Source organism: Neopsephotus bourkii, unplaced genomic scaffold (assembly GCF_033783945.1).
Source record: "Neopsephotus bourkii isolate Nb327-2 ecotype Australia unplaced genomic scaffold, CSIRO-AGI_Nbou_v1 NB_384, whole genome shotgun sequence".
Lineage (NCBI taxonomy): Eukaryota > Metazoa > Chordata > Aves > Psittaciformes > Psittacidae > Neopsephotus > Neopsephotus bourkii.
The window spans coordinates 305,805-333,118 of record NW_026900889.1 but is presented as its reverse complement, the minus strand read 5'-3'; the positions used below and the strand labels follow the sequence as shown (position 1 = coordinate 333,118).

The 27,314-nt window shown below is 49.9% G+C and overlaps 1 long non-coding RNA gene across 3 annotated transcripts; it reads right to left on the bottom strand.

Annotated features, from left to right (window-relative positions):
• Positions 1–2,407: 2,407 nt before the first annotated feature.
• LOC133210042 (uncharacterized) lies at positions 2,408–27,314 on the bottom strand. Of its 3 annotated transcripts, none has more exons than XR_009724839.1 (5): positions 27,058–27,314; positions 22,821–22,968; positions 4,437–4,672; positions 3,663–3,805; positions 2,408–2,524 (listed from the first exon to the last, which is right to left on the bottom strand). It is a non-coding gene; the product is annotated as an uncharacterized LOC133210042 (long non-coding RNA). The 3 variants fall into 3 exon arrangements; XR_009724841.1 differs by having other exon boundaries at positions 4,437–4,555; positions 27,058–27,305; XR_009724840.1 differs by lacking the exons at positions 2,408–2,524; positions 3,663–3,805; positions 4,437–4,672 and adding an exon at positions 11,028–11,688 and having other exon boundaries at positions 27,058–27,255.

The window sequence follows — 27,314 nt, the reverse complement described above, 5'->3', positions numbered from 1 at the left end:
AGCTGTACAGAGCTCTGTCTGGGAGCAGGGGCAGAGCCTCCTCCAATCACTTAGAACTGGAAGGGGTTCAGTGCACAGCAAGGGTGGTTTCACATCTACAGGCCCGGTGCACAGCCAGAAACTGAGGTTACTCTGCAGATTCAGCACATCAAAAGGAAATTTCTGAGGTGACTCTTATCACAGCCCATATTCAGACGATGTCTGATTAGATTTGACACATGGAAGAGAAAGGCAGGAAACTGGAAACAAAAACTTGCTTTCCTAAAAGCAACTGTGAGCAACGCCTGGACAGCCAATGCTGAGGGCAGCTGGAGTGAGATCTGGGAATGGTGACTCAGTGTCCTGCTCTCATGTCTTTGCGGGCTTTACTGATGGCTCAGGGCTAATCACTTACAGAATGCACATTGACCCAGGCTAAGCACAGCTGTACACAGGTATGAAGAATCAGTCCCGAGGGAGGTGAGGCCGGTCCCCAGCCACTGCCTCCCCCTGCACCGTTGAGGAGCTCATGGTCCTGCTGCCATGAGCTCCCCAAGCACCCAGGAAATTAGACAAGCCACCCCAACAGCCAAACTACAGAAATAGGGAGCACTTACCATAAGAAAGATCCTAAAGGAGCTAACTGCCAATCAAACACTCTCTAAACAAGCATTAATGTACACCCACTCAGGCAGAGCTGCATCCCTCTGCTGCTTATTGCATTTTAACATTGTCAACAGAGCTTGCTGAAGCACTCGCAGTGCTCTGCTGACCTCCATTATTTATGATGGCATGTGAAATTGATTGTGGTTGAAAGATCCTTACTGGAATAAAATGAGCTTCTCAATTATTGCCACACAAGTAAATCTGTTTTCCAGTGATTCCCCCCTTGGGAGCACTTGCTGAACCCTGAGTTCATGACAACAGACATCTCCAGCTGGCAAAATACAGGTGACTGCATCGTAATCACTGTCGAGTTACAGGATGGCAGGGGTCAAGCGATTCTTCGTATGACAACAGGGAAGGGGATTGTGAGGATGATATGCACCACTTACTGGTGTTTCTAGGTGGATAAGCAGTAAAGTCTCCAGCAGAGCAAGTTGTGACCATTTTTGGTACTTTCTGTCAAATGCAGTGCAGGAAATATTTACTAAGTATTAATGGGATTATGAACAGATGAACAAGACAACCAAGCCTCGCAGAGACCCAACCTCCTCCTCACCTTTGCTCTCCCAGAAAATCCTCAGCTAGATGTAATTCAATAACAGAACCTAACCTGTTACCACCATCTGTAGAGAACTCTTACTGCTGGTTTCCTGTCTCCCCCAAGAAGGCAGCACTCCACAGGAGCAGGCAGGGCTCCACAGAGCATCCTTCCTCGGGCCCACACCGGCACCACGCACATCCTGCCCAGGAGCACCTGCCCATGGGGAGCCCTGGAGCGCACTGCAGGGTCCTGGCTGCCCACCCGGCCCTCACAGCCTACCAGTGGGAAGAGGAAGGCAGGGACAAACCATCCTGCACCAGGACTGTGAGCTGGCAGAGGGAGACAAGCCCTGGGGAGGCACAGCCATGGGAACAGACGTCCACTGGGGATGGGGCTGAAGCCCCCATTCCCACACTTCCAGCAGCCCCACAGTGAACCAGAGATCAGTCCCACACCACTTAGCACTTAGCTGTTTCTGTTCTTCCAGTTCTTTCACAATCCCTCGCTCCAAGCCTCCCTGGCAGGATTTGCTGCTCAGAGCATTCAGTTTGTACTTTCTTGGTGACCTTTAATATTAAGGAACATTATTAATTCTTGATTTATTTAAAAGAGTCTATTTTGACAAGATTGCAGGGGAGGCACCTCTCTGTTGAAGGATTACAGACTTAATTAAATGCCAACGACCGAGAACTGGAAGCTTTCCAAATGTCCACAGAGGAATCTCTCTCCCTGCTCCCTTCTCTCCCCTTCTTGTTAGAGACCATTACAGGAGGTCTGGAAACCTGCCACAGTCAAAGGAGACAGGAGCTCCCTCCCCTTCGCTCCTGGCTAACTGGGCACTGAGCAGGCTCTCACTGCTCTCCTGCATCCACCTGTAAATGGACAAGGCCTGCCAGGCATCAGCAGACTGGACCAGCCCAAGTCCTGCCTCTGGACATGGGACACCGCAGGGTGCACGCTCCTGGAAATTCATCCTTCCTGCTCAGTGCTCCCCGGGTCGTGCAGGGTTAGTCCTTGGGTGCAAGAGCACACAGCAACACAGAACCCCTGTTTAACCCTCCTCATACCGACAGTGCCACTCCGCGTGCTGGGAGGGGACGCCTTGAGCAAGCCCAGAACTAGCTGTTTCAAACTGCCTCTTTATGGCACTGGCACACAGGCACATATTAAACAATGTAACTTGGCCAGGAAAAAATCATTGTTTCTCTATAAAAAGAGCACGTGGTACAAATGATCTCCAAGTCTCCAGAGTTATCCTGAACAGGCTCCACGTACACATTTGCTTTTGGTGAGACACATCTTGCACTGCACTAGAACCATCTTTACGTCTTTTGGTAGCTGTGGAAAGCACACAGTGTCTCTGACTATGCAAACCAATGGAGTGTTGCAATGACAACATCTACTGTCAAATTGCATCCTCAGATGGAAAGGAAAATACTGAGGTTCCCCTCTTCAATCAAGATGTGCTTGGTATACTCACTGGGAAGCAGACTGAGAAGCTTCCAGCCCTCCTGGAAGGGATTTCTTGTGTTTATCATGCAAGATGGTGAAAAATGAGTGCAATGTTTTGCTGGTGATGTCATAAAAATGATTGATATTACTGGAAATAAGGCATCTTACTGTGACACAGTAAATGGCAACAGCTTTCTACACGTTTTGTCTTGAACACTGTATTACAATTTACTCTGATTTTCTTGAAGGAACTGTGGCCTCCATGCAGAGAAGGTGCTGGTGCATCTTGCCTGGCTATGAGGAGTTTTCAATTTGATAGCAGAGGACAAGAATGAAGAGCATCAAATAAACTGGCTACACGTCATGATGAGACAACGTTTGGACAGCAGTTAGGCAAAAGCTTTATGTTCCTAGAGCAGATTTCATTGCTTAGAACAAACCAATTTCTCTTTGGACAGCACATCTAGGGAAAACCTGCTAAATAGACCATCTGTATTGGGTGGTATTGTGCTGCTAGGACATCATATTCTCTGAACAGAGATGCTTGCTTCTACTCTCATGTCCCCTTTCTTACTTGTCCCTGCCCAAGTCAGCCAAAATGCATTTATCTTGCACAGATTTGATGTGCATCTCTCTCTCTTCACTCTACCTGCAGTGCCTTTTAGAAAGGGAAATGATCAAGGACCCAGTATGCAAAGCAAGAGCGGAGGAGCCAGCCATTTGCATGAAGATGTGATGCACCCAGTATTGTTTCTTATCACATTTCCTGTGAATTCTTAGATAATGGTTTGTATTTTGACTCCTGGCACACACAGAACAGTTTCCTTGGCTTGCCAGCAACAATGCTGCACTTGATTCAGAACCTGCAAGATATATGAATAATTCAGAGTGCTCATTCCAGTGTGCCTTGCTCTACATTTGTCAGTGGTGGGTAACACTCCACTGCACGTTGTTCTCAGCTGCCACTGCTATGGGGAGAACTGCATACAAACTCCTGCCTAAAGTCTCTGCTGCACATATTTACCCATTGCTGGATGCGCTGGCTTTGTTGGGGTGATCCTCACCATGCACCACCTCTGACTGACACTTCAGGAGATGGATACACGGCCAGTGAAGCAGGGTACGTGTCTTGCAATTCAAATGATATCCCCACAGCAGGGAAAAGCACTCAGGACACAAGAGAAGTAAATAGGTTTTAGAGAAAGGTTTTTTCCTAGAGCATGACCTAAGAGGTCAAGCATGGTCTTCCCACCACCCTGCCCTGCCCCACTTCACTCCAGGCTCCACTCGTGCAGGGTGAAGATGCTTTACAAGCCTGCAAGAAGTGGCAGAGCAAGAAGCAGGGTGCCTCCAAGCAGCAGCACTGCTCAGTCCCACCATAAAATGCCAGCACAGAGGAGAGCCACATGGTTGCAGAATGAAGCATGTCTAGCAGAGGAGAGGAGCTGTGTTGGGGTGAGGGTCAATGTCTGAGGAAGGACAAGGCCAAAGGAGGAGGACAGGCATCATATGCTCTCTGTGTGTCAGACCAAATCAGGCAGGAATGTGAGAGAGGGGCAAAGAGACGCACTGTTTCCAAAGGCCTCCCGAGCCTTCACCACAGCTGGATACAATCAGCATCAGACCTGAATGAATCCGATGCCCTGAGCAGCACCACCATGAGCAGAAGCTGTGACATGCCACAGCACAAAACTCCTCCGTGCTCTCAGGGACACAGGCAGGAGAGCTGGGCGCCCACAGCTGCCACAGACCCCTGCTCAGAGCAGCCCACGTTCAGCATCGCTGCTCCCCAGCCCACCTGGACCAGCCTGTGGAGCTGTGTGGTCCTGCAGTGCCAGTGCCCGCTCACACAGCAAGCCCAGGGTTCAAGCCATGCTCAGCTCCAGCCCCCTGCCCTCTGCTCTTGGGGCTTCCCTTCTGCCATGCCAGGAGGAAAGAGAAGCAAGCAAGTGCAGCTGGATGAGAGATAAACCACCCATGGTGCTGTGACTGCTCCTCCTGGGGGAGTCAGGGGTGAATCATAACTTCATCAGCCTACAAGGAAAAGAACCAATTATCTGGCAATTGTATGCAGTTCATTTCAGTGGGAGGCTCATAACCTAACCAGCCCTTGTAGTCAAGAGGAATAAAATATATGCTGACATCAGTACACAGAGGTTCCCATTGGAAGCCACTTTCACTGCAGTGTCGTGAATCTTTTCAGAAACAGCTTGAGAAGATTCATTCTGTGTATCAATCTTCCTGGGCAGCAGAGCTGACGATGGTCATACATAGTAATGCTTAAGTCAATTCACATGCACAGTCAGTGGCTTCCTACGAGTCTTGGCCCTAATCAGTATATTAAATAGAAACTTATGAGTAATAACTCTGAAAGGGCCTCTCCAGGGGCAGTGAAAAGCTCCACTTTGGCCACTGTCAGCTCCTCAGGCATGTGCTGTAGTGGCACACTCTCCCCTTGGCCTCAGGAAGGGAGGATGGAAAGTCATAACTCTTCTTCTCTTTGTTTGGGTGACACATTTTTTATGAGCCAAACTCTTTACTTCAGGTTTTAACAGTGATTCTGTGACTTTATGTTTGCCCTGTAACCACAATAGGCTCTAGAGCAGGAACACAGCCCATAAAAGCTGCTGGCTCAGCCAGCCCCATGCTGGAGGGGAAGCAGATGCCCTCTGCAGCACCTCTGAAATGGCTCTGGCTGCCCTCTCCTCATGCTACACATGTGCATCAGGATGTGGGACACATCCATTCTCCCTGTTGACCCCTGGCCTGTCTGAACATGGGGAGGATGCTCAGCACAGCCCCGGGCACCAGCCAGAGGCACAAACACAGCAACACACATCGCATGCACATCTGGTGCTCAAGCCCAGCACCAGCAGGATCCACTCCTCTGGTGATGTGTGCCCTGGGCACAACCTCCTGCACGGCCTCACCAAAGCACTGAGGAAGCACAAGTCAATGTGTACCAGAGATTTCACCTGGGTTTTCAGAACCCCCCCGGCTGCTGCCCCAGGAAGACAAAGAAATTCAGCAAGAGAGTGGCAGGTCTTAAAATAAACCCAAATAGCTCTTGCCAGCTTCTCCACAATGTGCCCTCCTGTCTAACACCTCACTTCCCACCACATCTGTGACATCTCATCCCTTTCTCTCACATGGAAGTGCACCAGGAATGGAGTTGCAAAATGCATTTGCTCTTCCTTCAGCTGTCCTTCTCCACTGCTGTATTTTCTGCTCTTCAAGGTGTAGAAATTTACACTGAGATTGCACTGTAGGGCAAACTCACTGGGAAGCAGTGAAGCCCTGGTGCACCCTACTTCCCTGAGAACCACAGCTCCCTGCTGGGGCTCCTGACATGAGACAGACTGTGAAACAAGCCTCCTTATCCCTGTCCACCCTGCAGCTCAACGACTGCCTGCACGAGAACACCCCGTTTCCCATGCAGTGCCTGGGCAGTCCTGGTGTGCATGAGGACAAGAGTCTGAAAGGAACAGTTCGGTAGCAGGGACAGTTCATCATGGGAAGAGCTTCCCCAGGAAGTCAGGGACCACTCCAGCACTAGGCAGTTTTTTCCCTTTGGCTGTAGAGCTCTCCAGTTCTTGCAGGAAGACCCATCACCAAGCCTATGCAAGATATCAGACTAGGCAATGGCTGTGTCCTCCCAGCCTCAGAGTCCATAACCGGGACCTCACAGATATTCATAATCACAGCACCAGAAAGACACACACTGTGATGCCTGCTGGGAGTGGCTCGGAGCCCTCTGGCTCAGGGACCCCCATGCACTCAGGGTTTCTGGAGCAGTGTTTCTAGTGCTGTACCAGTCACCAAACATCCCCCTCGGAGGTGGCACATGAGCAAGGATGGAATAAACTTTAATCCCACACTTCACGCTCAGGGAGACAGCCATGACTCGCTGGCAGGTTTGTAGGAGTCAAGTGTCATCCTACATCAAAATCTTCTCAATGGTTCCCTGTGAAGGGGGATAGAAAGGAAAGCCTCTTTCAGAGTAGATCCTGCCACCTCCACCATCCCAGGCTTCATGGGGCTGTGGTGCAAGCCCAGGGGAGGCTGCCAGTGGTACCCAGTCCACGTGACAGCAGCTCAGAGCCCCTGTGACATCTTCTGTGACACCACACCATCCCACAGACAGGAGAGCCCAGAAGGGGCGCCTGGGATAGATCGTGTCCAGTGCCAGTGTTCAGAGCTCTCTCCGTGTTGTTTTCTACAGCAGCTGAACCACAGATGGTGCTCCATTAAGCCTGAGATTCATCAGCCATTGTTAGTGCTGCGCTCCATAATAAAATAATCATTTAAAGAGAACGGTCACCAGAAGGAAGCAAGGCCCCTGGCTGCTGTGTGAGCTCCCCTGGCAGCCGGGCAGTGCGGGAGCCCCGCATGGAGCTCCCCATCGGGAAAGCACCACACGAAGCTGCAAACAGATCTGTCACCTTCCCGCACGCTGTTTACCAGCTTTCCTCAGCATTCCCTAAACAATATTTTCTAGAGACTGTAATTCAATGCCGCACACCCCAGAGCTGCAGCATCAGCCCAGAGAGCAGCATGATGAATGGATCAGTTCCTCCCAGGCCAGGGCTGGGGAACTGGCTTGTGCTGTTGCAGCTGTTAATTATCCCTCTGCTTTTCGCTATTCTCATCCCAGCTGTGCCTCTGTATTTATCATACTGGTCTACACGCACCAAAACCATTCTGACTGTTTAAAGTATCAGGAGCGATTTTACCCCTTCTGTGCAACTCCGGCAGCTCAGGGGATCAAATGGCAAGACTTGATCAATAAGGTGCTCGCTAGCTTACAGGCACCAGGGCTCAGACCTCAAAGTGCTTGTTTAGGAGCAAGGCAAGTGAGAGAAAGCCCCACCAGTGGCAAGCACAGACACAAATACGATTTCCATCACCCTCCCTTCCCCAGCCCGCATCACAGAGGCATCCTCAGGTTAATCCCTGTGCTGAAGGGACTGCCCAGAGCCAGGACAGCCTGGGCTGGGCTGTTTGCTGGGAAGAGCCATTCCTGCTTTTCCAGCCGCAGCAGTGCTGGCCTGGCTGGCAGCTGGGGCACAGGGGGATGCTCAGGCAGCTCCAGAGCTTCTCTGCTGGGGAGCACCACAACAGCCCTGGCCTGCTCCAGCTCCCCAGCACACCCCATCCAGTGCTCGGGCACCCCAGTGCCCCTGGGAGCTGCAGGGTGCAAACACCAGGCCTCCACATATTTCTAGTGTGTCTTACACCACCATATACCCTATAATGCACACTCCCCTTCTCACCCCCTGGTACAGCTGCAGGGCTTTTTCACACCTGCCCTGAAGCCTTTCTCTTTCTGCTTACAATGTCAGGCTGTGCTCCCTGGGAACCCCGCAGCCTGCTTCCCAGTCGGGAGGTACACGACTTGGGATCCCTGACAGGGATCTGTCCCACTCCCCCCTAGTGCCCAGGAGCTTCCTCTTGTTGAGGCACCACACAGCATCTTCCTCCTTCCAGAAGTGAGGGGTAGTTGCTGCTTGCAGGGACAGCACAGGGTCCTGGTGCTCTCAGCACTGTAGAAGCTTTCCTCCTCACAGCTCCCCAGGAAGCAGCAAAGCACATCCTGTTATCCCCAGTAAGACCCAGGCTGCCACTTCTTGAGCTGTGAATTGCTGATATTTAATGACATTTTCCAAATATTTTTAATGGAAATTTCAGATCTTGTTCCTAATCTGACATTTATCTTCTATTAGCATGAAAACAAATAGAAGGGCCTGAGAATCATTGCTTATATTATAAATGACTTTACTGTTGGCTTTATTACCTTCCCCATTAAGCTGTCACAATCTGTGCCTCTTCCTGCTTTGTGACGACCAGACAGTGGAATCTGCCATCTTTCTATGTGATTTATACAGGACCCTGGCGGTAACTTTATTCATGTGGAGGATAATTATCAGCTGTATTATTAAGGTTGCCCTAGGGGATGATGTGCCAGAAAGGTTAAAATATTGACAAGCAGTAAAGCATGCATTACAATGATACAAGTGCCAGCAGAGATGGCCGGCTGTGAGCAAGAGGCTGAGCTACAGCTTTGCATCTGCCCAGCAAGCACAGTAACGGCACGGTCACATCTTACACCTCCCACTAGGACTGCAGAAGCTCAGGCCAAATATTTGGATGGGACTCCAACAAAGAATATGCTTTCATATATATTCATATATATGATCACTTAAATCCTGACGACCCTCCTCTACAGTGACCTGGCCTGTTATTCAGAGTTGAACAGGATATGGTAGCTGAAGCAGGCAAGGTTTTTCCACAGTCCTTCAATGGAAATCTTCTATTTCTTCCCATGCCCCCTAGAAAAGTTTGTCTTCATAAGAATGGCAAAAGGAGGGAGAGCAAAGAATGAGCATCTCTGAAATGAAACACTGATTTCTTTTGGGACTGGAGCACCAGGCACATGCCTTATTGGTAAAATGGTAGATAGGTATTGCCTGAAGGACACTGCTGAGAGAAACTGCCTTTTGGTTCAGGCACTAACAAAACAAAGCTCTGAGTAACTTGGCACTACAACTGAAGTGAGACCATAAACATAGCCTTGGTCATTCCCCAGATCTCCTATTGTTACGTCAACAAAAGTAGATGGGGGACAGAAGAGCTCATAAATAATTTCCCATGGAGAGCACGTACACCAGCCAGACAAAATCTCTTGCTGAGAAAATGTGGAAAAGTGGTAGATTTAACCTACTTCAAAATGTCATTTTTTGAGGAAAAAAAAGCCCTGATCCACATCTCTTTCCTGATGCTTAAAGGATGTGTCTGTACTGCAGCAGCATGTTAAGCGTCAAGCCCTAGACTTGGCTTTAGGCAGCTGAAGGAATTTGCTGCAGCAAACCCTGCCTGTTCTCTCCAGTATAATCATATTGAAAACAGAGGGTCACCTATGGATAAACGTGACCAAAGGAGACCTGTAAGACATCTGCTAATCCACATCAGTACACTTTTTTCTGCTAAGGAAGAGCCAAACTCTATAGAAACTGTATTTATCTCAGGTTCATCTACATCTCATGGGATTTGCCCACAGAAACATAACTAATGGAGAGAACGGAGGTCCTGCAGACAAGGGTCAGAGCTCCGTCCAGTCAGCATGAGTCACTTGACAGCATTTCCCTGGAATATGGGCTAGTGCCAGTCTTTCACTGGCCCTTTGAATGAGTCATGGACACTGGTGAAAGCATCTGATGCTATCAGAATTAATTCTATAAAACATCCATTCTCTGCTTGCCATGAGTGCACAGTGAGAGCATCCGGCTTTCTTCTCTTACTCAGGACCGACAAGCCTGATGCTGGAGGTGTAACCCTGTGCTCCTGACAGCAGAGCCTCACACCTCTCCAGAGGCCTCTGTGCTGTGCGAGTGTCTCCATTCCCATGCTCCCTGCTCCCTCCTTGAGCCCAGACATCACCTGGTCCCCCTCCTCACATCCCTGACCCTCTGCATGGACTTCTGCCTTCCTAGTGCACCAAGTGCTAATGTTTGAGGACTCAGGATAGGGCGAGGAGACAGGCAGGCACCACTCAGAGAGCTAATAAAACCCACGCTCAGTGTGGCTTGTTATTTACTTTAGGAACATGAAGTTCTGGAGAGAGTATCTTGTGCTTCCTCCTAATAGTAATTCTGAGAATCCACCAGGGATCAGTTTAATGCTTTGGAAAAGGTTAATGTTGTTAGGGATTTACAGCTATATTTGAAATGGTTTAAACTATTATTTTTATTTCCTTGAGTAAAATGGAATCTCAGTGAGTCGTGCAAAGTTAGATGGTCAGTTTGTGTCTGAAAGAGGTCATTAAAATCCTGGCTGGTTTTACATAGCACCTAATCCTGCCTGGCAGGTGGGGAGTGGGGAACCTCCAGCTCTGGGTTAGCTGCCGCTACCAGTTGCTCCAACCACATCCTGAAAGTGCCTTCCTGCACTCTCAGAGCAATGAGACCGGGCACAGCCACTCCTGTCCCTCCTGCAGACCCAGTAGCTTCTCCCATGTACAGCAGGAGCTGGCCCAGCACCCAGCAGCCATCCCCTGCACCAGAGCTGGCCTCTGCTGCCCATGGACATTCACCTCCGGAGCAGTTTGCTCCAGGGAGATGCAGTTTCCACACCAGCTCTCCCTGTCAGGCCGGGAGAAGGTCCCTTGTGCCAGCACAGGAGACCCAGCACCTCAGCTGCTCTTCCCCTCACAGAGCCTGGTGTCAAGCAGGGTCAGACCCGACCATGCTAGGTCTGCTTGTGTCAGGGCAGAGGCAGCAACACGCCTCGTGCTCTGCTGATGGCTGCTCCAGCGCAGTCACCCACATCAGCTGCAGACAGTATCATGGCCAGCACAGTCATACTGCAGACGGTATCATGGCCCAGAGAGCCGGCAGGGAAAGTCCACATGCAGGCTCTGCAAGAGTGGAGTGATAACACTGCCCCTGCACACCACCAGCAGAAAAGCCTTTGATTTAAAACCCTGACACTGGCCCCACATTGCCCTGAGAGCCAGCAACTCTTTCCTGTGGAGGGAGTTTAGGGCAATGGTGTCTCCTGCTGCTCGTTTCAGGGGTCATCTGCTAGCCTGCAATTGAAGGCATTTGTGCAAAAAGCAGTGAGAGTGTCAGCTGTAATTGCATCAGTCATGGCACACAACAAGACAAATGTGACTGGAGATGGTGTGTCAACCTCAGAAATTGCTTAAGACTGAAAAGCAAGTGGAGGAAACAGCAAGTGTTCAGAAACAATTATTTCACCATAGTAGGAATAATAACAGCTCTCATTTCCTACACACAGTTCTCTTGGGAGATGGCACAGAAAACTGCCAGCATCTCCTCCCTTCCCATTGGGATACTATTGGACTGAAGTAAAAATCATGAAGCAAAGGTGTCCCATTTTCCTGAGGGAGGCTGAAACAGCAAGGTTCACCTACCTTGGACGCAGAAGCATCTCTGTTGCAATCTCCAGTCTCCACAGCCACAGATCTGCCTCTACAGAAGGTCTGGTTCCGCTAAGATGTATGATGAGGCATCTTGCCCTGCCAGACTCATCTGTAAGAGATTACACAATGACTCAAACCCATTTCCTTCAGTGAGCTGTGGACACACCTCAGATACAGCCCAGTGTGACAGTGGCACTTTGACTGAACATGGGCCTGGCGAGCCTGTGCTACAGTGACCTCTCATCATCCCCATGGGTGAGGACAGGGCAGGTTTCCTCCTTGGCAGACTGTTAACCCTGTACCAGCACTGCCCAGACCAAGCAATAAGTGTGGGAGGGATTCTTCCTCCTAAAATTAAATAAGCCTGATGTGGAAAATGCCATTTTCAATGTCTGGAGCTGTCAATTGCAGGAGAAAGTGGTATTGATTTCCACAGAAACTTTATTTAAGTGAGTGACCTATTAAATGAAACTTATTTGACACCAGATGACTCTCGCTATTTAATTCCTGAATGAAGTGATATCTCCAAGGCTTTGTGATGTTCTTTATCTTGAACGATGAAAGGCATTTTCCCTACAGCCATTTGCCCATGTACCCCAGGTCTTTGCAAACAAAGTCTTTCAAAGAAACCAGAATATTTATACCTTCATTAGCCAACTCCAGCTGACAAACATAACCCAGCACACACCAGTCCCTGGAGCGAAGCTAGAGGGTGCAAAGAGCCTGAGGAGAAGCACCAGTCTCCCTAGCCAGCCACTTGAACAAAGGCACTGAGACACTGCCAGCCCCACACAGGGTCTCACTGATGCTGATGCAGGAAGCGCCCACCGCTGGGGTGGGCAGCACCGGCTGCAGTGCTGCTGTGATGGTGCTGGGGATGAGCCTGCCTTCTAGGGGTGCTCAGACTCCAAAACCTCCTCCCCTTCCTCCTGTGCATTTCTTTCCCCAGGTGCCTCAAGGCAACGCTAAAGCTGAGCAGGGACCTTTGTTTCTGAGTCCAGTCCCCCCTGCCCTGGGCCTCGAGAGGCTTGTTAGCTGGCTGTGAACACAAGGCTGCCCGCCACGCTTCAGAGACCGCTCCTGCTCACAAAAGCTTTTCCACAGTTTGTTCTTTTAAAAGAAGCCAATTTATTTTTATTTGAAATCTATAAGAAACAACTGAATAGTAAAACTGTCAGATTCCATCTCTTTCATCAGAATGGCTTAGTCATGTCTGGAATGTCAGCACTGAGTAACAGCCCAGGCCCTTTGCATGCTCACAGCCCCAAGTGCATCAGTCAAGCGCTGCAGAGCACTGAGCCCTGCAGGACACCCTGTGCAGTGCTTGGGCAGAGCCCTGCTGGTCCTTCTCACTGCAGAGCCCTTCCCAAGGGCCCTTCATGGGCACAGACCCGCAGTTACTTCATGATTTTAACCTCTCTGTTTGCAAAGCCCAGAAGCTGAGCCCTTTTCCCAGCCGTGTACCACACAGCACGCACAGGGGGTGAGGCAGAGCACCTTGCCTCTGCACATGAGGATCCTTCCATGGTGCTCTGACCTGTGTGGGGCAGGCAAAGCCACAGCTTGGCTGTGCATGTGCTCAAGGGAAGTTTTGGATCACAGCAAACACCCCAGGCAAGGCCAAGGAGTGGGGCAGGAGCAGTGCCCATGGGTCTGGGTTAGATGGTAAAATCTCACTGGTATTCCTTCCATCTGTGAGGGCTCAGACCACTGCACTGGATGCTGAGCAGCCCCAGGAGGGTAAGTTGCCATCAGCAAGCCAACAGCCCATACAAAACAAGAATCACACTCTGAGCAAGAAGCCGTCTGATGAGATCCCTCCCTGTAGCTCTCAACAAGCATCCCAGGGTCAGGAACTGCACACAGAGGCCACTGTGCACTCAGGTCCCCCTGGGACCATCAGTGCAGCACTGCAGCCTCAGGAGCTGTGTCCTCCCTTCATACCACAAGCCTGCTGTTGTCCCCTCTCTGTCCTGCTCAAGAGACAGCAGAGCCCAGGCACTGAGTGCTTCCCCCAGCAGGCAGCCATCCAAACAGCTTCTATAAAACGACTTTGTGCATCTCCCCCAGCTTCAGCTCAGCCACAGCAGAGCAGCCCACAGGATTTGAATGCAGTTTTCTCATTGAGTTATACTAAAGCCTTGAGGAAAGGAGCCAAAATGATGTAGAACCCATAGAAACTAAAGCAACTTCTCTATTCTGCATTTTAACTTTTTATTATTATTTAGAATTAACCTTTTCTACTTCTAAATCATAAACTCATTTTACATTCCACTATCAGATATGGGTCATAAGCTACAGGAAACACAAGATGACTTTGTTTCCTATACACATGAGCAAAAAGATAATGAGGCACCCAGCTGTCATTGCTCCTCAGAACAAGACCCAGAACAATAAATTCACTCAGATCTGCTTGCTAAAAGCAGATGAAATGATGCACGAGACATGGATCATACCATAACGTGCCCAGCTCAGCGCCTCACCGGCAGCAGTTTCACCCCAGCAGGGATTCGTGCTCTGCTCCCGGGATCTCATTCCCAGAAGCTGGAAATCTGGGACCCAAAAACTCAGACAGTAAATACTACAGCACGTGAAAACCAAAGACCACATTTAAAACAGATCTGCCCTCTGCCAAGCTGCACAGGGCACCACTGCCTATAAGCAGCACTGGAGGCTGGAAGGACCTGCTCTCTTCCAAAGCATCACATACAAGCTGTCATTCCAGGGACGGAAACTGGATTTGATGGATGGAGAGTTAAACTAACTATGACCCTCCCCATGTTAGCTGCCTGCAGGGCCATGTTACTGAGGGCTGGCAAGCAGCTGCCAGGCCACTGCTCCCGTGCTGGAGAGCAGTACCTCCTGCACCCCAGCCAGCCAGCACCATGCTCCAGCCGACTGCACATTCCCAGCACCATGCTCCCGAGCTGATGTGAGATCATTTCAAGCCTCCGGAGGGAGGACCTGAAATGCTCACTGTGCCCTTGGACGGGACAACAGAAGGGACCAGTCTATCCATGGATGCTGGTGGTAGTTCGATTTTCCTAGGAAGCACAGCCTCGCCTGTCCCCCGGCCACGCACCGGCACAGACAGAGCAGGATCTCTTTCAGTTCAGCTCTGATGGTATCAGCTGCTCCTCAAGTGCTCTGAAGCAGAAGGAGGTTGTCCTGGCAGTGCACAGGCCATGCGCTCTCTCACAGACAGGAGCAGCTAGTTTAATCACCCTGTCGGCTCAAAGCAGCAGCTCATGCCACAGTCCAGCACTTTGCCACTGAAACCAGTCCCTGCCAGGGCGCTGGTGAGCTGCTGACTCTGTCACACTCCACACAGAGCTGCTGGGCTGCCGCTCCCATCTCTCACAGCCATATCCTCGAGCTGAGGGAGTACATCCTCAAAGACAGGTTCCCTCATCTGGTTTGTTTTCTGTTCCTGCTTTACAAAGAAAGCACACAAATCTGTATAATTTGTAAACCATTACTTTCTGAAATTTCAGCAAAGCTGAAACTTGACTTGAAAATTAACATCAGATGCATTTACTCTTCATGTAATTAATTCCCTTCATGCCAAGCGCTACCTTGGGAAAGAGAACAAGTCATAAACTGTCATTAAAAAAAGGCAGACAAAGTAAATAATTCAAGAGATCTAAAAATAAATCCACACTTTCACAGAAACACACTTCCAAGCTTCCTTTCATCTGCCCCCTGCAGCACCTTGCTGCAACAGAACAGTGATACAAAGGGAGAGAACACAGAGCAAGTCCTGGGCCTGACTAGCTTCAAAACCAAAGGAGTCTGTTTGCCGGGACAGAGCCCTGTGAAATGCACACAAAGACCCCTTGGCTTTGCAGGCAGGTCCTAAGAAACCAAACCCTTGATATTCTGGGAAAAAAAATCACAACAGGCTTTCAAAGCAGACAGGGCTTCTTTGAATGGGATGGGGCAGGCAATCTGCAGTGCCTCCTCAGAGCTCTATGGAATGGGATACACAGCGGAGTCGCTTAACAGAGAAACACATCAGCCTTGCTGCTGCACTTGTAATTTCAGTCCTGTTTTGGTCCTGCCTGGCAGTGTCAAGCCCTACATTCAATAACAGCACCCTTACTGGGCTGGGGCAGGGCTGCAGGTGCAGGACACGGCCAGCATCAGCAAGGGGGCCCCAGGTTCTGTGTGCATCTGAAAGAGGCCAGGAGAGACATGCGTGCCCTGTTCCACTGCCGTGGACCCCTGCTCCCTGCGCTGTTAGCTGGATGCCTATGGGGGTGACCCACCATATATATACTGTAAAACACTGCTTAATCTCTGTTGCCAATAAGGCAATCTGTCTTGCAATCCCAACTCCCTGAAAGCGTTCCTCCTTGCACCGGTTCTTGGGTGAAGGGGACAAGGAGATCAGGCAACAGTGGGTGCAAGCTATTGCTGCACCTCCAGGGTGCCATGCAGGAGAGCTCAGACCATCCCCCTGCATGGCCTACAACAACGCGCTGAATTCTGGAGATCCTCCAGGAGCTGACTGAGCAAAGACTGAAGAGGGGCTGGGAAAGACGTGCTCAGGATCTAGCACGGAGGAGAGATGCACAAGGACCTGGAAACCTGATGCAGAGCTGGCATGAGAGAATAGGAGCCCCATCTCAGCACAGCTTCTGTGAGAGCTGCTCCGAGTCTGCCTCAGTAGCTGCCACTCTTCTGCCTGGAGGAGGGAGAAGAGCTTCTCTGATAGAATTCCCTTTGTTCTCTTTTGCAATCTCAACAACAGGATGGAAGCAGATAATGTGCAATTTGTTTTAACTCAGCGTTATCTTGTCAGCCTGAGCTATAATATGGCAGCAAGCACCATTCTGAAGACTAAGGATGCAGTGGTACAGGGTGAGATTCTGCAAACCCCATTGATTACATCACAAGTCATCACTATAAATATTTGAAGGAGAGAAAAACCCTTGTTGTATCTAAACATGCTCATGTAACAAAATATGCAATTGAGAGTGAGTAAGAGACGGCTCTAACAGGACACAGATGCGAGAAAGCAAAGCATTTAAGCTGTTTACCTTTCAACCTAAATAACACCCATTAAATGGAGCATTGTGGGACTCACTGTGAAGAGAGGACATAAAGGGCTCAGTGTGCAGGAGCCGCAGAAGCAGAGACAGTATGTCATGAAGGAGGCACTGTGCTCCTAACCACTACAGAGAAATTAAAGCACTTTCTACCACTTCTTTTGGGGCCAGGAACTGCTGAAAAAATGAGACAACGAGGACACCAGTGCAGCAGAGCAGCTCATAGAATCATAGAATAGCTAGGGTTGGAAAGGACCTCAAGATCATCAAGCTCCAACCCCCCTGCCATGGGCAGGGACACCTCGCTCTTGCCACGTCTGTCAGGATGATCCGCATGGCCCAGCGCTGCTCTCCCAAAGCCAGCACCTGCAGCCACAAACCCTATTTCTCTCCTTGCCTACAGGAAGCAACCCTGATTCATTCATTCAGCTCATATTGATCCTCTTTTCTTTATTTTTATGAGAAATGAATTGCGAGGAGCTTTTGCTCTGTTTAAACTTGAGGAGATACTGTTCAAGGACTTGCTGTGATGTTTCTCTATCTGACAGCTTTATTGGGTAATAGCCACTGATGGTATATGGGTGCACAGACAGTCAGACCTTTTATACTATGTGTGTTCCCATAAAAATGATTGGTTCCAAGGTGCTATTCGAGCATTGTTGTGATTGCACCACGGGACCAAGCGGCCTGAAAGGCAGATGTGAACTGAAGGCAGATTAGCAAGCATTGATCCCCCCTGTCCTCCATGCCCCAGCAGGAGGAGCCAGGCTGCTGCTTTCTGCCTGCTGAAGACAAGACAGCATGGAAGGGAAAAGCACGGCTCTGTTGAAGTCAGTCAGCAAATAATATTCAGCTGCCCCAGCTGCCCTGGACAATGGCCATTCTGGGTTTCCCTGCTGCCCAAAACCAAGCTGGAGGGGTCGATCTGTGCCTGAGGAGCCAAGCATGGCTCGTCTGCCACCTGAGGCACGTTCTGCTCACGGCAGTGTCCCTGGCACAAGTCACAGAAGTACCCGGGCAGACAGTGCTGGAGCTGCTCTTCAGCAGGGAAACAGCCAGAGCTCAGCACCACCCAGGGCCTCAGGAAGCTCATCCCTTCCTGGCCCTCCCGAGGCAGTGTTGGAGCAGTCTGAGTGCTGCTGCACTGAGCACAGTCACCACACAACAGCCAGCTCTGTTGGCTGATTGTTGGAGGGGTTTCAACCCTACTGTGCCTCCAGCAACAGCCTCCCTTAAAAGCAAGACTGAAAGCATACTTGATGCTCCTAGTATTCCCCTACTCTAATTCCAAGAGAAACTGTGCTTTTGTGAATTTATTAGCCAGTGCCATTAACTGCCGTTAGTTAGTTCTCACACATTATTGTCACTGGGATTTCGGACGATTTGTAGTTTTGATTGCTTATTTTCTTGTCAGTGGTTTTGGAAGTCCATCCATCCAAAAGCGTAAAAGCTTCAGTGTTATGCCAGGGATGGCTGGCTCCCTTTGGCCCTGGGAAGTGAAGGCAGGGAGAAAGAGACACTGACTGTTTCAAAAACAAAGAACAGATGCTCCATGTATTAAGGAGCTAAGTGTCATTCCGGGGACTCGTGCGAGTGGCACGCTCACTTACAAAGAGTAGCTGTTCCAACAAGGTCATTTATGCTTTAATGTAATCAGTTATGCCAGTATGGATAAAGAACAAAATAGCTACAACCTGGCAATGAAGCATCATTACATTATAAGCAATACTATCTCCTTGAGTTCAAGCTTCCTCAAAAATCCCAGTAGAGTCCAGTTCATAGATAAGAGTGCTCCTTCCTTTTCTGTGCTGCAGGACGAAAGGGGAGGGTGTGCCTGGTGAACCCAAGATCCCAGTAAGAAACCAGAAGCACGTCTGACAGCACATCTCCAGAAGACAGCTTGGAACCCCCTCGCTCCCACACAAGCATGGCCGAGCCCCATCACATGCCTCATCTGTTCCCACTGCTCAGAGACCCATCTTGATCCTCACAGGAACGAAGGTGCTTTCAGTGTGAGAGCACCAAATCAGAGTTCAATCGTTTTGTCCTCCAGAGCTTTATGCCATCCTTTACAGAAGCTTTTTCAGACATGAAGAACTATCACTGGCTGGCTTAAAAAGGGAATAATTGACTGACAGCTAAAAAAAAACCTGCTAAGGACAATAGCATTTGCCAGGCTGGTATTTCTCATCTGAAGACAAAATGCATTTTATCAACACCCTGAAATTATTTTGTCAACAAAATTCATTTTGTAGCATTCCCTTCACCTGTCAGGCTGGCAGAACGCTCTGGAATGGTTTAAACCCCATTTTGCTAGCAGGATTAACTCAGTTCTGCCTTGCCACGGCACGAGCCGGGAGGTGCTGCAGCACTCGTGACGGAAGCACCAAGGCACAGCTGCAGGACTGCACCAGCCCTGACGGGAGCAGTGAGCAACCGGCCACATGGAGACAAGACTCCTGCGGGGTAAATCCTGCCTGCACGATTTCCTTGATCTCACTGAGCCCGTTATGAAACCATAAATGAGAGCTGATTGACAGACATGCCAATTTATACTGAAAGCTAACAAATGCTGGTAACTGTTATTCCTGGAAACAAAAGCTCCATCAAAGCTTTCTTTAACCTTGTTTCTACATCTTTTACCAGTTCCTGTCACCAGCCTCCATCTCAAAAGGCAAACTCAGGGTGTGAGTTGCTGCCTGGCACCTTGGTTTCATTTTTTAGTCTTCCACAATGCACTTTCTGACTTGCTGGATGTGGCTTCAGGCTGGAGCAAGGAAAACCTGGAGTAGGTGGATGTGTCTGAAGCTGTGACCCCATGGAAAGCCCATGCTGGAGCACGAATCGTGGCCACAGAGGACCCAGGCTGGAGCAGTGTGTTCCCAAAGGACTGTCTTCCATGGGAGGGACCCCATGCTGGAGCAGGGAAGGGCATGATGGTCAAGGAACAGCAGAACAAAGCATAAAGAACTGAGCACAGATCCCATTCCCTGTCCCCCTGCACCACTCAGAGGGAGGAAGGAGAGGAGCTGGGAGTGAAGGAGTGAAATGAGCCTGGGAGGAAGGGAGGGCAGGGGCAAGGTGTTTGGTTTTGTCACTATCCTGTTCTAGTTTACTTTGTGACACAGTAAATGAATCTCTTTTGCTTGTGATGGCAACTGTGGGTGATCCCCCGTCCTCACCTTGGGAGCTTTTTCACCCCACTTTCCCCCAGTCTTCCTGAGAGGATGGAGCAAGAGCAGCTTGGTGGGTGCCTGCCCACAGCCAGGGTTAACACACCACATCTGTGGTGAGTTAATGGCTGAGCTGGAAAACAAGAGCCTCAACCCAGTGGATACCGCTGCTTCCTCCTACCCCTGTGCTACCTACCTCTGCTGCGTGCCCAAGAACCCAGACCTTCTGTCACGGAGTTATAATCTGGCCCATCCCTTCCCTGTTCTGCCTGTGCTGGGGTTTTGTACCACTGGCACACAGCCCCTTGCTCATTCCCATCCTCCTTCCGCTCCCAGCGGTGCTGAGGCCTTTACACTCACATGGTTTAAACAGACCTTCTCCTGCTGGGCCCCTTTTTGAGACTGAATCATTAATTCATTAATCTGTTTTTCATATTTCTAAATCAAGACAGACATGACTGGTGTGGGTGATCAATACTGCATTCTCTCATTCCTCTCAGTTCCCATCATTTTAGAATCTACCCTGCTTTTAATCTTAAGTCGTTTTAATAGGAATTGGCTTTATGAAGAATTTGACACTTCATTATGGCAGCCCCATGCTAATAGACTTAATAATTCATATCTGCATTGGTCACTTTTAACTGATAATACACATTCTAGGGCTGCTTCATGACTGTGTTCTTGCAGTAACAGCTCTGGGCTTCCCCAGTGATCTCTCATTGCATTATCAACACACAGGGACTGCATCTGTCAAGACTCCACCTGTGTTTTTGGGGAGCACAGGTCACCCCAGACTGCACCACAGCCTCTGCAGTGTTACAAGCTCCTCTGGTCCCACAGGCAGATGAAGGCAGTGAGGCAGAGCTGGCACACGGAGCTGTTGCACCCAGCAGAGATCTCTGCCAAGAGGAAGCAGCACCCACCTCCCTGCACTGAAGGACATGTGCCTTCCTGCAGCATGACATCGTGGTGGGGTGGCCTTGGCTGGCCACCAGGTGCCCACCCAGCTGCTCCATTACTCCTCCTTCCCAACAGGTACAGGGGGAGAAAATACAACAAAAGGATTCTGGATGGAGATAAGGACAGGGCCAGGGGATGGGCACAGGGCCAGGGGATGAGCACAGGGACATGGCTCAGCAGTTACCATCACAGGCAAACAGATCTGGCCTGGGGAAATTAATCGAATTTATTGCAACCAAATCAGTGTAGGATAATGAGAAATAACAAAAAATCTGAAAACACCTTCCCCAGCCTTCCCTTCCTGGGCTCACTTCACCACCACCTCTCCACCTTCTCCCCCTGAGTGGTGCAGGGGGATGGGGAATGGGGGTTGCGGTCAGTTCATCATACATTGTCCCTGAGGCTCCTTCTTTCTCACACTCCTCCCCTGCTCCTTCCCATGGGAGACAGTCCTGCACAAGCTTCTGCAATAGGGGTCCTTCCCATGGGCTGCACTTCTTCCAGCGTGGGGTCCTTCAGGAGCAGGCTGCTCCAGCGTGGTCTTGCCAAAACACCCGGCCCAGTGTGGGCCCCTCTCCATGGGTTCCCCAGTCCTATGAGAAGCCTGCTCCAGTGCGGACTTTCCATGGAGTCACAGCACATCCCCCTGCTCTCATGTGGGATTCTCTCCAGGCTGCAGGTGGGTATCTCCATGCTCCACCATGGACTTCCATGGGCTGCAGGGGCAAAGCCTGCCTCACCACGGGCTGCAGAGGAATCTTCTGCAGCTCCTGGAGCACCTCCTCCCCTCCTTCCTCACTGAGCTTGGTGTCTGCAGCGTTTCTCTCACTTTTTCTCACTCCTCCCTCCTGTCTGCTGTTGCAGTTTTTACCCTTTCTTAAGCAAGTGATCACAGAGGCACTACCACCAGCCCCTACGGGCTCAGCTTTGTAAAGAGCAGGTCCGTATCAGAGCTGGCTGGAACTGGCTCTCTCCAACACAGGTGCATCTTCTGATATGTTCTCACTGAAGCCACCCTCACACACTCCCACTACCAAAACCTTGCCACATAAACCCAATGCAGACACCAACAAAGCAACACAGCCTAAGCCATCTGCTCCTTCTGACCCCTGTCCCCTCCACAGCAGATGATGGAGGACAGTATGGGACCTATCAGGTAAGCAAAAGGTCTGAGAATGGATCACACAAGTGCCTTTAACTGATATACACACCTCTTGCACTAGCTCCCTTGTCAGCTAACCCCAGCAAGTATTTATTAATGAAACTCTCCTGATTTTTGATTCATTTGATTGTTAAAGCTTGTGGAACTCGTACTGTTATTACTCATTGTTATTAATGTTCACAGCTCAGCCTCTCTCTTTCCAATACGCTCCACAGAGGAAATCGAAGGCTGAAGCCAATCGTTACAGTAAATGACTGATGGAGCCACTTGAGGATAGGAGTAAGCTGCTGCTCTGGGACCTGCTGCTCTGGGACTGCTGCAGGTTACTGGGAGTAAGTTAATCTTCACACACAAAGACTACAAGATAAGAGGCTGTTTCAGGTGGGGTCTGAGCACTGATTCCTTAGTCAGGTCATCAATGAGCATCACCCTAACAAAGCGGTCTGTGCACAGGACCTGTGACCAAGGCCATATTTCGATCTACGTGCAGAAACAGGTCTGAGTTCAGCAGGAGCATGGCCCCTGCTGGGCAGGATTGACACAAATACTCAGACAGATGCTCCAGGCAACTCAGCACAGCCTGGCAGAAAGCACATCTCCATGCCTGCACATACTGAAGGAAAGCAGAGCAATCCTTGGAAAGTTTCATCCTCTCCACCCCTCTGCAAATGCTCCTTCCTCAGGAAAGGCCAAGGACAACACCACAGGGCACAGCAGGCAGACCTCCAGCATGCAACACCCAAATGCGTATGGAGGGGAACAGCACGCTGCTTGCTTCCCTCTGCCCCTTCTCCAAGCCTTCTCTACCCTTCCACAGCCTCTTTGCTACAGAGCATTTGCCAGTTCTTGCACCGCATACAAACTCCTCAAGCCAGAATGGTGGTGGAGCTCCTACCTGTCAGATAGAGGAGATGCTTCTAAATCCTCAGTAGCGCTGTTACACCACCCTTCCAGAGCAATGTATTTGTTCATTTTGTATCTTCCGAGTCCACAGAGCCGCCACATATCATATTCAACCTATTATTCATCTCAAACAGAGAATTCTGCAAAGCAAGAAGAAATAAAAGAGAGCTTAATACAGCTTTACTAAAATGGAATTTGCCAAAGACTCACAGAAAAATGGATTTAATTAGGGCTGGTAATGGGGAACAGTTTGTTCCCGTGATTTAAAGCAGAAGTTAGATAGTGTCTATAATTTCAACATTTTAAATTATATATAGGGGGTTATTTCTCATTTCTACCTTAATTATAAAAATCTATCTTTATGAATCACAATTTTGAGGCAAATAAAGCCAAGGCAGCAAAAGTGATGTTTTAGTTAAAACTTTTAAGAACTCACAAAAGAAGCAACAGACACTTCAGTATGGGTAACACAGGCTTGCCATAGCAAACGAGTTGCAGGCAGTCCTCTGTGTGCCAGTGACAGACACCACCAGAAAGCTAACCTTTTACTTGGGAAAAGGTGTGTAAAGGAAGGTATGTTCTGTTACAGGAGGTGAAACTGGGTCGATTTTGTGCAATAATGGGAATGTTCTGCGTTGAATTTTGCAGCTAAGCAGCCCATTAGACTTGCAGGCGTTGCTGGCCTAATGTGCTCCAGTTGGTAACCCCATGTTCTAGAAAGCTCTGCTACCCCTTCTGACGCTGCTGGCTGTCAGAACCTCTGAGCTGCCAACACTGTTTCTCCAGACAAAAGGGGCACTGAACCGTGTCAGAGCCGCTCCTCCCGAGCCTCGGAGTTCATTTAAAACTAACAAACGGCACCTTCGAGAAATTCCTCCTGGTGCTGGCTCTGACCTAAGCAAATGAGTCACAGCCTTGTACAGCACCGCTTAACGCAGGCACAAATAACCCAGGCAAGTGACGAGCGCGCTGGGCCCAGCCGCTCTCCTGCGGCACACCCTGCACCCACCAGAACGCGTGTTACTATTGCACCTCGGCTCAGAACGCAATCAATGAGTGAAGTTCAAATGTGGCACATTTCCTATTTCCCTGACAGCTTATTTCATGGATCACAGGGACCAAAGTACAGCTGCTTATTCAACAGAGGAAAGAATGAATCAATTTTCATTCCTTAATATACTGTGTGACCTATTCTCTGATGCTCTCTCCTTTACAATAGCTCCAGTCTTTTCAAGGCCCTCAATTCTGTCAGATAGAGAAAATTTAGAACAGTGACACAATGCCCCGGCCCACGCCTGCTTCGAGTGACCGACCGCTCTGCACGTGAGAGATACCGCGTCCCTCGGCCCGAATTACACAAACTGTGATCCCATGTCATCAGAAAGGAACCAAATTCCTGGAAGGTGATTTGCCGGTGGTTTGCTGGGGAATCCTGCTCCCGCCTGCTCCGGGAGCTCAGCCTGTGCTGCTGCTCAGGACCGGACACAGGGAGCTCAGGCCATGTACCATCACTCAGGACCAGGTGCATAAACACAGTGAGTGCCACCTCCCCACCCATGGTCCCCAAGACCATGCCACACCGAGCAGTGAGGCCAAAGCCCTGTTGCTCTGCTCACCCAGCAGTCTCTCTGAAGCTAGCACATAATGATAGCAGGTCTTTAGGCACTGCTAATTTGGACAGAATTAATACACTGAGATGCATCATTTTGCAATTTCAGTGTGAAGATCATTTTTTCATTTAGAAATATCCTCAGGTATTGCGGGTTTAACCACCCTCTGCCTGCCTTGTGTTTGTCTTGCCTTACTTACCCCTTGTTCACAGGTAATACTCACATTGTCCTTGTCACTGATAACTGGGTTTCAGCCTGGGCTCTTTTACTGTGACATTTTTGAAAGCAGGAAGGTGAGGCTCTGCACAGGAGAGCAGAGCACAGGGGTGAGGCTGGGCCCCGGCGCTGCCACTGGCAACGAGACAAAGGGCATCTGAAGAGCCAGCAGCCTGAAGAACTGGACACGGTGTGAACGGGCAAGCTGGGACAGGAAGCACCCTGGGACCTCCACAGGCAAATGGGATTTCTGGCTCTCCTCCTGCCCGGGATGAAGGTGAGACCCCATGCGGCTTGCCTGGCCTTAAGACATGAAGGTAATGAATCAGGCCCTATCAGAATATTATCTAGATGAAACGGATATATCATGGCCAGCTTTATTTGCTTTTGTCTTTACATATCCAGTAGTTCAACTCTAGGGTTTTCAAAGCATGTGGATTTAACAAACATCAGTACTTCAGGGCCCATGGGCAGACAAACTGCTTTTCCAGTTCATAAAATGAATCTGCGAAGAGCAGGGGTCACTAAACAGCTGCAACAAATGTTGTAGGCCAGACCTGTGCTTCCGCAGCCAAGAGCTGCAGTGGAGGCTGCTGCCCTGAGAGATTAATTCTCCTTTGTTATTCCTCCTCAGTGGTGGGAACAGAACAGGAGCTGTGTAGCTGGCATGAAAGGGTCTCCCCTCCTCACCAAAGACAGGTTCCCTCCACACCAGCCTGCAGACTTGTGGCTATCTCCACCTTTTCCGTATAAGATCAGACTTATCCCTGTTGCCAGCCATGCCTCTCCTGAGCAGAGCAGCTGCCCATGAGCCAGCTGCTCCCAGTGCTCTGTTCATTGTGGCACTGTCCCAGTGCTCTTCTCACACAGCCAGGGTTGTTCTGCACCAGAACAAGACACCTGAACTTCCCAGTTATGGAGTTTTGGCAGACAGCTCTGGAGGACAGCAATGAGGGATGGAGGCTGAGCAGCCAGCAGCTGAGGTTCACCTGGTTAGCTTTGGATGCACTGTGTGTGTGGCGCTGGGCACATACTGCCATAGGGGTTGGTGCGCTGCATCCCTGTCACCAGCACCCATAGCTCTCAGATAATATGCCAAATCTGCCCACTATGCTCTATCAAACTAACGTTCAAAATCGAGTTTTAACAAGACCTTTTCCCTTCAAACAATGTACAGATTAATAGTCAGCAGCATCTGAAAAATGGCCCTAATCCCTGTCTGCACAGGGAGTTTGTTCCCAGTGCAATGTGCCATATTATGACAACGATATATTCTTCAAGTGAGTGAAAACTAATGAATAACTAACACCCTGACAGTCTTGCTGTTACTGAGTGCTTAGGAGTTAGGTAAAACTGACAGTGTAAGATGAATATGGCACTAAGATGAGATGTTACTTTGCATGGCTGGTCAGGGGAATCCAGACTTAATGGACATTACAGATGGGTTAATTCTAAAGGCTGGATTTGATCCTAAGCCATAGCTGCTCTCCAAGCAAATAGGGAAGGCTTAATCACTCAGACAACTGAGCCCCAGGCAGCAGTGCCATTCATGAAGGGAGCACTGGGAGCATGCTCATGGGAGGAAGGATGCGAGTTTGCCTGCTGCCTCTGCCTCCCTGGGAGCAGGCAGAGCCCCTGCCCACCCGTGAGGGCCCAGCAGAGCTCAGGCAGACTTTCTGTACTGCGCTGCAGATGCAGGCAGGGAGGCAGGACCGTCCCTCGCCGGAGGGATCCCCAGAGCACACCACACATGCACTGAAATCACGAGGTGCCAGTGAGATCATTCAAGCTGCAAGAGGATGGGCAGTATGATCCCAGAATCAAATGTGGCTATTTGCCCAGAGCACTGTGGAGCCCCTCAGTATCCACGGGTTTCAAGAGGCTTCAGAGCCTCACCTGACAGTTCGGTGCAATGGTCAGACACAACCACTGCTCTAGAAGGACAGCGAGCAGGATCTCTGAGGACTGCAGGCAAATAATCCTGTAATCCATGCCCTTCCTGCTATGGGTTTTCACAAGCATGTCCTAATGGCTGTGGCAAAAAGCTAGCCAGCCCCCCGTGCCACACTGAGCTTCCTCTCAGACCTCCTCCATGGTGGTGCTGGGGGTCATTCAAAGGCTTATCACAGCCAGAACCCCTGCAGCATTCCCCATGCTCAGCAGAGGATCATGGGCAAGGGGGGATCTCCTGTGTCTGGTTAGCTCTGCCCATACCCGGTACAAGACAAACTACAGTGTGGTGGGCTCCCTCCTACACCTGGCTTGCAGCAGCAGGCACTTACCATGCATTCCTTGAGACCTGACATGGCTGCATCTTGCTTCCACCCTCATTCCCTTCAGTTTAAATTCAGTCAAGGACAGACCTCCCTCCTCAGCAGATACAGAGCAGGTCCCAGTGTGTACCTGTTTCCAGGAGCAGAGGCTTCAGAATGACAGCCTTGCAGTGCGTGAGCCTGGCAAAATCACGGTCACACTGATGTCAGGATGGTCCCTGAGCTTCTTACCGCAGGCACAAACCAGGAGGAACCAGTTCCTGTAATTAAAAAGTTAAGCCATATCAGAGGAAAACTAATCAGCTTGTTGGATGCCGGCAAATTAAATATTAAACTATTGTGAACACAAAAATGTTCATCTTCAGATATTTTCTGGCACAAGTGTCA